Source organism: Abramis brama, assembly GCF_963993115.1.
Source record: "Abramis brama genome assembly, chromosome: 14".
Taxonomy (NCBI): domain Eukaryota; kingdom Metazoa; phylum Chordata; class Actinopteri; order Cypriniformes; family Leuciscidae; genus Abramis; species Abramis brama.
In genome coordinates this window covers 19,527,597-19,536,450 of record NC_139976.1, presented here as the reverse complement: position 1 = coordinate 19,536,450, position 8,854 = coordinate 19,527,597, and positions in this window count along the sequence as shown.

Here is an 8,854-nt window from a genome sequence, read left to right as displayed (position 1 = left end):
GCGGCAACAGCACTGCCCTCAACCGCAAAGTTCTGCAGAGGGTGGTCCGGACAGCCCGTCATATTATTGGAGGTGAGCTGCCCTCCCTCCCGGACATCTACACCAAGCAGTGTGTGAGCATTATTAGGGACTCCAGCCACCCCAGCCATGAACTGCTCACTCTGCTTCCATCAGGCAGATGGTAACGCAGCATACAGTCCCGAACCAAATGGCTAAGAGACAGCTTTTTCCCACAGGCCATAAGACTTATGAACACCAATGGGGGGGAACACACACACTATGTGATTATGTATATACTCTACTTCGAACTTTATTGTGCATTGTATACTGTGTTTATAGTCTGTGTATATTGTACAGTATAAATCCTGTATATTTGTATTGTGTACATTCTGTATGTTTATATTTAGTATTGTGTATATATGTATTTTGTGTACTGTATATTTATTTGTATATTGTTTATTTTTTTGCCTGTTTAATGTAATGCCTTGTACGTGTACTGTTCGGAGCATGTACCATTTCATGTACTTCCATTTCATTGCGACTTTAAAAATGTCTACAAACAATGTATAAATCTAAAACTGTTAAATATAAAATACATGATCCATTATGTAAGCTTGTGATTGCCACCATGACAAATTATGCCCAGATTGTTTGTGTTGTTGTGATTTGAAATAAGAAAAATGCTTACTCATCAATGTCACTGATGAAAGAAACTTATTCTCTAAATATGTTTCTGCACAAAGAATAAAATATGACTTCCAGACAAAAATGCAACACATGAAGCAGCTGACTGAACAAAATATGTATTGCCAACTTCAAAATATTATAGCTTTGAAATCAATTATAATTTGGTCTTTTAAATAATCCACTCTTTGTGTTTGTTTTAGCTCAGTCACAATATAAGTTCTTGTTTGATTTTCACTAATGTAAGCCATGGAATTGTGAACGTTTTACGGCTTAATCAAGCTGTGAGAATGTTGCCACTGAAATGAGCCTTGCTCTTTTGAGGCTGCTTAATAATCTGTAACAAATTTGGTTTTACAGCAATACAAGCTTTGCTCACAGTCACAAGAAGATATTTTTAAAAAGGTTTCAACTGTGTTTGCTCATACAATGAAAGTCAAAAACATTGGACCTCAGTGACTTTTTTTGCATTTTCCAAAATATCTTCTTTTGTATTCCACAGAAGAAGGTAATTTGGAATAACATGAGGGTGAGTAAATGATGACAGCATTTTAATTTTTGGGCGAAAATGAAAAAATGAAAAAAATGAAAATTCTGTCAGTAATTACTCACCCCGTAAGACTTTCATTCATCTTCGGAACACAAATTAAGATATTTTTGATTAAATCTGAGAGCTGTCTCACTCCTCCATAGGCTTCTATGTTATTGAAACTTGACGGCCCAGAAAAGTTAGTAAAGACAATGTTTAAAATAGTCCAAGTGACTACAGTGGCTCAACCATAAGTTTATCAAGCGACAAGAATACTTTTTGTGCGCAAAAAACAAACAAAAATGCTGACTTTATTCAACTATTCATTTTCTTCTATGTGGGCCTCTGAGTGAGTTCACGTAGTGTAACAGTGCAGCGCTTCTGTGTTGTGCGTCACACGCATCACACACATGACTAGCGTCGATAGTGAGCCTACGTGCTGACGTACAACACAGAAGATGAACGAAAGTCTTACAGGGTTGGAACAACATGAGGGTGAGTAATTACTGACAGAATTTTTATTTTTGGGTGAACTAACCCTTTAACAAATTAACACAAACAAAAGAGCAGAACTCTCCATGTACACTACAACATCTTTCCTTACTGATATGAGTCTTAGTGTCATCTAATTATTAATAATAATTTGTTACATTTATATAGCGCTTTTCTCTGTACTCACAGCGCTTTACATATGGAAGGGAATCTCCTCAACCACCACCAATGTGCAGCATCCACCTGGATGATGCGATGGCATCATGCGTCAGAACACCCCCACACATACATATATATGGGGATGATTAGGAGGCTATGATGACGGACAGAGTTTTGGATGCTGGGGTTACACCCATACTCTTTTTCAAAGGACATCCTGCGATTTTTAATGAATACAGAGAGTCAGGACCTAGATTTAAAATCTCATCCGAATGATTGTGTTTTTTTACATTATAGTGTCCCTGTCCCCATCACTATACTGGGGCGTTAGGACCCACACAGAGTGAGCACCCCCTGCTGGCCTCACTAACACCTCTTCCAGCAGCAACCTGGTTTTCCCAGGAGGTCTCCCATCCAGGTACTGACCAGGTACCTAGAGTTGCTGTGGAGTACTTGTATTTAACGTTACCGTCATAAATAGTTTCTCGTTTTCTTTTCCTTGACTCTTCCGACCGCGCTTTCTTCGTCGACTCTGCCATGATTCACGTCTGAAATGTGTGCTTGTGTCTTCCATAGAGGCTGCTTCATGTGTTGTTGATGTATGTGACGTTGTGCCGTAAAGCAAGTCGTGATTCTCGCGAGATTTGGCGGGGCGCTACCTGTCAAACCTGCATTGCTGGTTTTGCCAGCGGCAACGATTCACGTCTTTATATATAAAAAATGTTCAATGGTTAAAAATGCTGAGCACATTTAAAAGAGTAAGTGCATTATATTTTTTAAAAGGGAAAACTATATGCCTTATATTAAGAGCCAAATATTGTGCCTATAAGAGCCTTATTGTGGCCTTCAACAGACAAAATACTCTTCCATTATTGCCTCCAGGGCTTACATGGAGAGTCTGATAATGGAACCAGTCATCTCTTGATATACTGTATATATTGTAAACCAGGGTCTGACTATCATCTGTCTTTTTGTTTTGTTGTCATTCTGCCCTTAGGGAAGTTATTTTACTTCCAGTGGTTGCGAGACAGCAAGACATCATTGCAGCACTACAAGTACTTATAATGTCTCTTGTGTTGTACTCTAGACAAAATTTCTTATCAGGGCTGACACTATATTCTGTAGATGATATTAACTTTTCTAAAGCATAACTTTATAAAAAACATCTTAGAATAACACAAATTAATAAGTAATGAAATGTATGAATAATTAAAATACAGTGTGTGTGACTGCAGCATTGACAAATGAGGGTGGTTTTATTGTTTTTTTGAAAAGAGATCTACCTCAACCTTCACCATAGTCCAGAAAGAAGGTAAAAAGGGTGGAAAGCAAAACACAAACACTCTTCTTTGTCCCTTACAATTGTCTTTGTACAGACAAAGATGAGGTCTAAAATAACATTCTTATGTCAGACATGATGGAATCAGCTAAATATCAACAATCTACAATAACAAATCTATATGTTCTGTAATGAAATAAATAATTTAAAAATTATGGTAGCATACACCTATAGCAGACACTTCTCTTTACACAGTTTTGAGAAATAATTTGCAGATACACAGTCTACACATATTGACACATACAGACATTTCACTGATTGCACTGATTCTATTGCTGTCATACATTCATAGTTTAGAGATATTGCATAGCTCAGTTCATTTAGATTTTTTTTTACAAGACTGTTGTTATCATGGCAAACTATGTTCACAATTTCTGACAGTTTTGAGAGGAGACATTCTGAGGAGAAATATGTGAAATGTAGAAGAAATAAAGCAAAATCTCAGTTTCGTCTTCAATCTCATTGCTGACTGAGATATTAAAGAGGTTTCATTTGTGATTCAGCTTTCCTTCTCCTAAGGCTCAAGATTGAATTTCCAGAAAAATGTGTTGTGGGTAAATCAGAATAGAGTGTGTTTTAAACATGAACCATATGTGTTTTTTGCATGTTAAATATCAATATATGTCATCAAATATTTGCTGCAGCACTATAACCACAACAGATAGCTCACTATGACTCATAAAGCATTTAATGTTTCTAGCGTCATTTTGGATATTTGGAAAACAACACTGTTGAAGTACACCAAACAATATTTGCTGGGTTTTTTTTCAATGTGTCACAGTTCATTCAAGCAATAAGATTAAAGGGTTAGTTCACTTAAAAATTCTGTCAGTAATTTCTCACCCTCATGTTGTTCCAACCCCGTAAGACTTTCGTTCATCTTCGGAACACAAATTAATATAATTGAGCTCTCTCACTCCTATAGGCTTCTTTGTAATTGAAACAGCGCAGCGCTTCTAGGTTGTACGTCAGAACGTAGGCTCACTATTGGCCAGCATCACACGCATCACACACATGACCAGCGTCGGCCAATAGTGAGCCTACGTTCTGACGTACAACCCAGAAGCGCTGCGCTGTTACATTATGTGAACTCACTCAGAGGCCCACACAGAAGAAAATTAATAGTTGAATGAAGTCATTATTTTTGTTTTGTTTTTGCACACAAAAAGTATTCTCGTCGCTTGATAAACTTATGGTTGAGCCACTGTAGTCACTTGGACTATTTTAAACATTGTCTTTACTAACTTTCTGTGCCGGCACGTTTCAATTACAAAGAAGCCTATGGATGAGTGAGACAGCTCTCAGATTTAATCAAAAATATCTTAATTTGTGTTTCGAAGATGAACGAAAGTCTTAAGGGGTTGGAACAACATGAGGGTGAGTAATTACTGGCAGAATTTTCATTTTTGGGTGAACTAACCCTTTAATAACCAAAATATTTGTTCTGCTTTTTTTAAACAGGTGAAAGAATATTAACTTGTAATTGGTTCATGCTGTCTTTGTTAAAATTCCATTCAAAACATGCTATTATATATATTTTCACAAACACACTCACTCACACACACATACATATATATATAAATTTAAGCAAATGCACTACTTAAAAGGCCACTGTTGTCGCAGAAAAAAATTAAAGACAGAATGAAGTATTTGGCAGAATATAAGAAGTTGTGTGTGGAGACACAAGAGTGGTGTCTTCGAAAATCTGGTGAGAAATATAGTACTGGTATTGGTGAGCATCTTCACTGTGAAAAGTAATTTAATGCTTTGGTCATCGTGAAGCCAGTGGTGAAGCGGTCTCATATGAAGAGTAAGCTTGTAAGCCGTGCGAACATAGCGACTGAGTCTTTCTCCATACCGAGAAAAGAGATCTTCTGCACGGGGGAGAGTTTGCTCTTTTCCCAGTTGACCCGAAGGCCCAGTTGGGTGAGGTGCTTGAGCACCAGGTCCCTGTGTTCGCACAACTGTTCCAGAGAGTGAGCTAGAATCAGCCAGTTGTCGAGGTAGTTGAGAATACGAACACCCTGCTCCCTGAGTGGAGCAAGAGCTGCCTCCGCGACTAGAAAAAAGCGTAGAAACGGTCTGTGTCGAGGGAGAATGGAGACATGAAAGTACGCGTCCTTCAGGTCAATTGCTGCAAACCAATCCAGAGGATGAACATATTTGAAAATGCGTTTGGGTGTTAGCATCTTGAACGGAAGCTTGTGTGAGGCTCAGTTCAAGGAACGCAGGTCCAGAATTGGTCGTAACCTACAGAGGAAGTAGGGGCAGTAAAACCTGTACTTCATGTCGGCTGGAGGGACCGGCTCAATCGCACCCTTCGCCTATAGGGCTGCGACCTCTGCTCGGGGGCGTCCTTGCCCACCATCGTGGTGAGGGCGGGGTCTGGTTCCACGGATTGGCAGAGGCGGTGTGAGAAGGCAGCGCATTCTCTCTTTTTTTTTTTTTTATACAGTTTAAAGTTACAGGGACAGTGCACATTAATAAACATTTATGTTTAATTTGGGCCTCTGACTGAGAGCCAGCGACAGGGAATGAGGGGGACGAGAGTGGCGAAACGTTGCATCGCCCACTGTCATCCATGCCATCTTGGAACCGGGAGGTAGAGGAGTTAGTTCTTTCTTTGACAAATTGATCGTTGAGGAACCGGGCGGAAGAAAAAGAGAAGGAGATGAAGTGGTCCTGCTACCATCTCCTGAAGAACATAAGACTCTAGCTCCGGGTTGCCCGTCTCAGGATCGCCACTTTGCCTCACGAGGGAAATTAATTAATAAAAATACTAAATTGTGTTTTTTTGAAAATGTAAAAATGCAGAACGTTTTCTGTGATGAGTAGGTTTAGAGGTAGGGTTGGGGTTTGCAATATACCGTTTGTACAGTATAATAATCATTATGTCTTATGGAAAATCCCCATAAAAAAAAAAAAACTGACAGTAGCCTACCTGTGAAAAATTTACTTCTATCACGCTTATAGTCAAGTCAAGTCACCTTCATTTATATAACGCTTTTAACAATATGAATAGTTTCAAAGCAGCTTTACAGTAATAATAGGACATTACAGTAATAGAGATTGTTTTGGCTTTACAGCAGCTCTAGGATAAAGTTATTGTCCAGCTAAAGTTAGTTTTGATTGATTGATTCACTTCCGTTGCGTAACACAATACCGTTCTAACAGAAAACCCTCAACGCGCTCCGGCCGCCCATCCGCACAAAACAGTGCCTGGTGGCTAGAGAACGCACTCCCGGAAATAGGTTCCCAGACAGCAAGCCAACATTGAATAAACATTGCTTTTCCATCTGAATCATCATCATGGTTGATATTGAAATTTCAATGTAAAATAAATGTTGAATCACCATTACCATATCAATGAAAACCTGATGTTATTAATGTTGATGGCAACAATATTGGAACAACATTGATCTATAGTTATCTTTATGATTGATTAAGCATTGATATTTGGTTTACCGGGCGATCGCTGAATGTGTTGAAAAGTCATTGATTTATAGTTGACCGGGAAACGACACATTGTTGAAAAGTCATCGACATATAGTTGACCTGGAAATGTGATTGAAAAACTATCGATTTTTGGTTGACCGAGAGATCAACACCAACGTACTGCACCGGACACAGCTCATTTCTGGACCCTTGGCACAAGCGTACAGGTAAGCTTGCTTAATGTTCGATATGAATGAATTGTACCTAATCAAATACTGTTAGGCTGATCGTTAACATGATGGTTAGTGTAGTAACCGACGCAGTGCTGGTCACTGAAATAGATTTTTGTTTTACCATGTGTCAAAATCTGCCAAACGTACTTTGTGGTTCTCTTCTAGGTTATAAAGTTAGCAAAACCTCCGAGTCCAGTCTATTTTTGTGATAGCTCAAAATACATGTCTGTACCCATTGCTAGTGTGGTGAAATCTATTAACACAGCACTGCCACGAAATGCAGATTAGACCATCTCGTCGTAATACAAATACAAAATATTAATAATCCTCGAGCAGGGCTGCGATATGCGTGCGATACAGTTTTGTAACTCCATTGTGTTTGTTTTCAGAAATGATAACAGTCGTTTTATACTAGTGCTTATGCGATATCACGATTTTTGATGATCTTGTTCTCCAAGATCTGCTTTTGAGGAAAACATTTCATTGGCGTTCTGTTCTGACATGCACCTTTTGTCACATGCCTGTCCTGTCTCGTGTAGCACATGTGGTGTTTGTGTTCCTGTCTCTGTTTTGACCCCACCCTTCCTTGTTATCTCATTATTGGTTTCATTTGTCCCACCTGTTTCTTCATTATCCTGCCTGATTTGTTCCCTTTTATAAGCTCCTTTGTGTTTGCAGTCTTTGTTGGATCGTTGTCTGGTTTATGTCTCCCGCTTCATGTGTAACCCTGGTATGTGTTGTTTCTAAGTTGTTGTTTTGTTGAGTTCTTGTTTTCCCCCTTGTGGGTTTTTGGTTTCGATTTCTGTTTCAGTTTGTTAATAAATTCTTTTTCTGCAATTGAGTCCTTCCCTTAGTTTTCTTTAGTTTTCATGACAGAACGATCCGACCATGTCTATTCAGCAGAAAGAGTCACGTCACCCACCAGGCCCTCCTGTCTCGTGCCCCCACTACCAACGCATTGTACGTTTCCAGTCATTAAGTGCCCTCCACCAACAAGGAACTGACCTGAGGAAGTTCGCTAGGGAATTCCTTAGAGCGGCGGAGGGTTTAAGACTTAATGACGGGCCTCTTAAGGACCTTTTTTTTACGCTCTTAATGAGCCAATGGATTGGGTTCTCAGGAGGGCGTATGATGGGTGTACCTTTGAGGCTATGGTGGAGGGTCTCGCTCGCTTTCAGGAGCGGGAGGCCAGGAAGGTGGCCCCTGTTCCAGTGGTCCCGAGTCCGGTGGTCCCGAGTCCAGTGATCCCAGGTCCGGTGGTCCCGAGTCCGGTGGTCCCGAGTCTGGTGGTCCTGAAACGGAGGAGGAGAAGGAAGACTTCCTCCATGCCAGTTCCGGTGGTCCCGTTTCCGGTGGTCCCATTTCCGGTGGTCCGGTGGTCCCGAGTCCGGTGGTCCCAGTTCCGGTGGTCCCGAGTCCAGTGATCCCAGTTCCGGTGGTCCCGAGTCCGATGGTCCCAGTTCCGGTGGTCCCGAAACACAGGAGGAGGAGAAAGGCTCCCTCCGTAACTGTTCCGGTGGTCCCGAGTCCGGTGGTCCTGAGTCTGGTGGTCCCGAGTCCGGTGGATCCTAACACGGAGACCATCCCGGAGGTGACTGCCGTCCCTGACGCACCGCCCAGGCGTCTTGCTCTGCCCGCACCGCCCAGGCGTCTTGCTCTGCCCGCGCCGCCCAGGTGTCATGCTCTACTGGCCCCGCCCGAGCTGCTCGCACTGCCTGCACCACCCCAGCGATCCGTCACGTCTGCCCAGCCAGAGAGTGTTCACGTCACGTCTGCCGGGCCTGTGTCTTCGGACAAGATGGCCGCCACAGAGACTGTTCACGTCTGCCGAGCCTGTGTCTTCAGACAAGATGGCCGACGCCGAGCCTGTTCACGTCACGTCTGCCGAGCCTGTGTCTTCGGACAAGATGGCCGCCACAGAGACTGTTCACGTCTGCCGAGCCTGTGTCTTCAGACAAGATGGCCGACGCCGAGCCTGTTCAC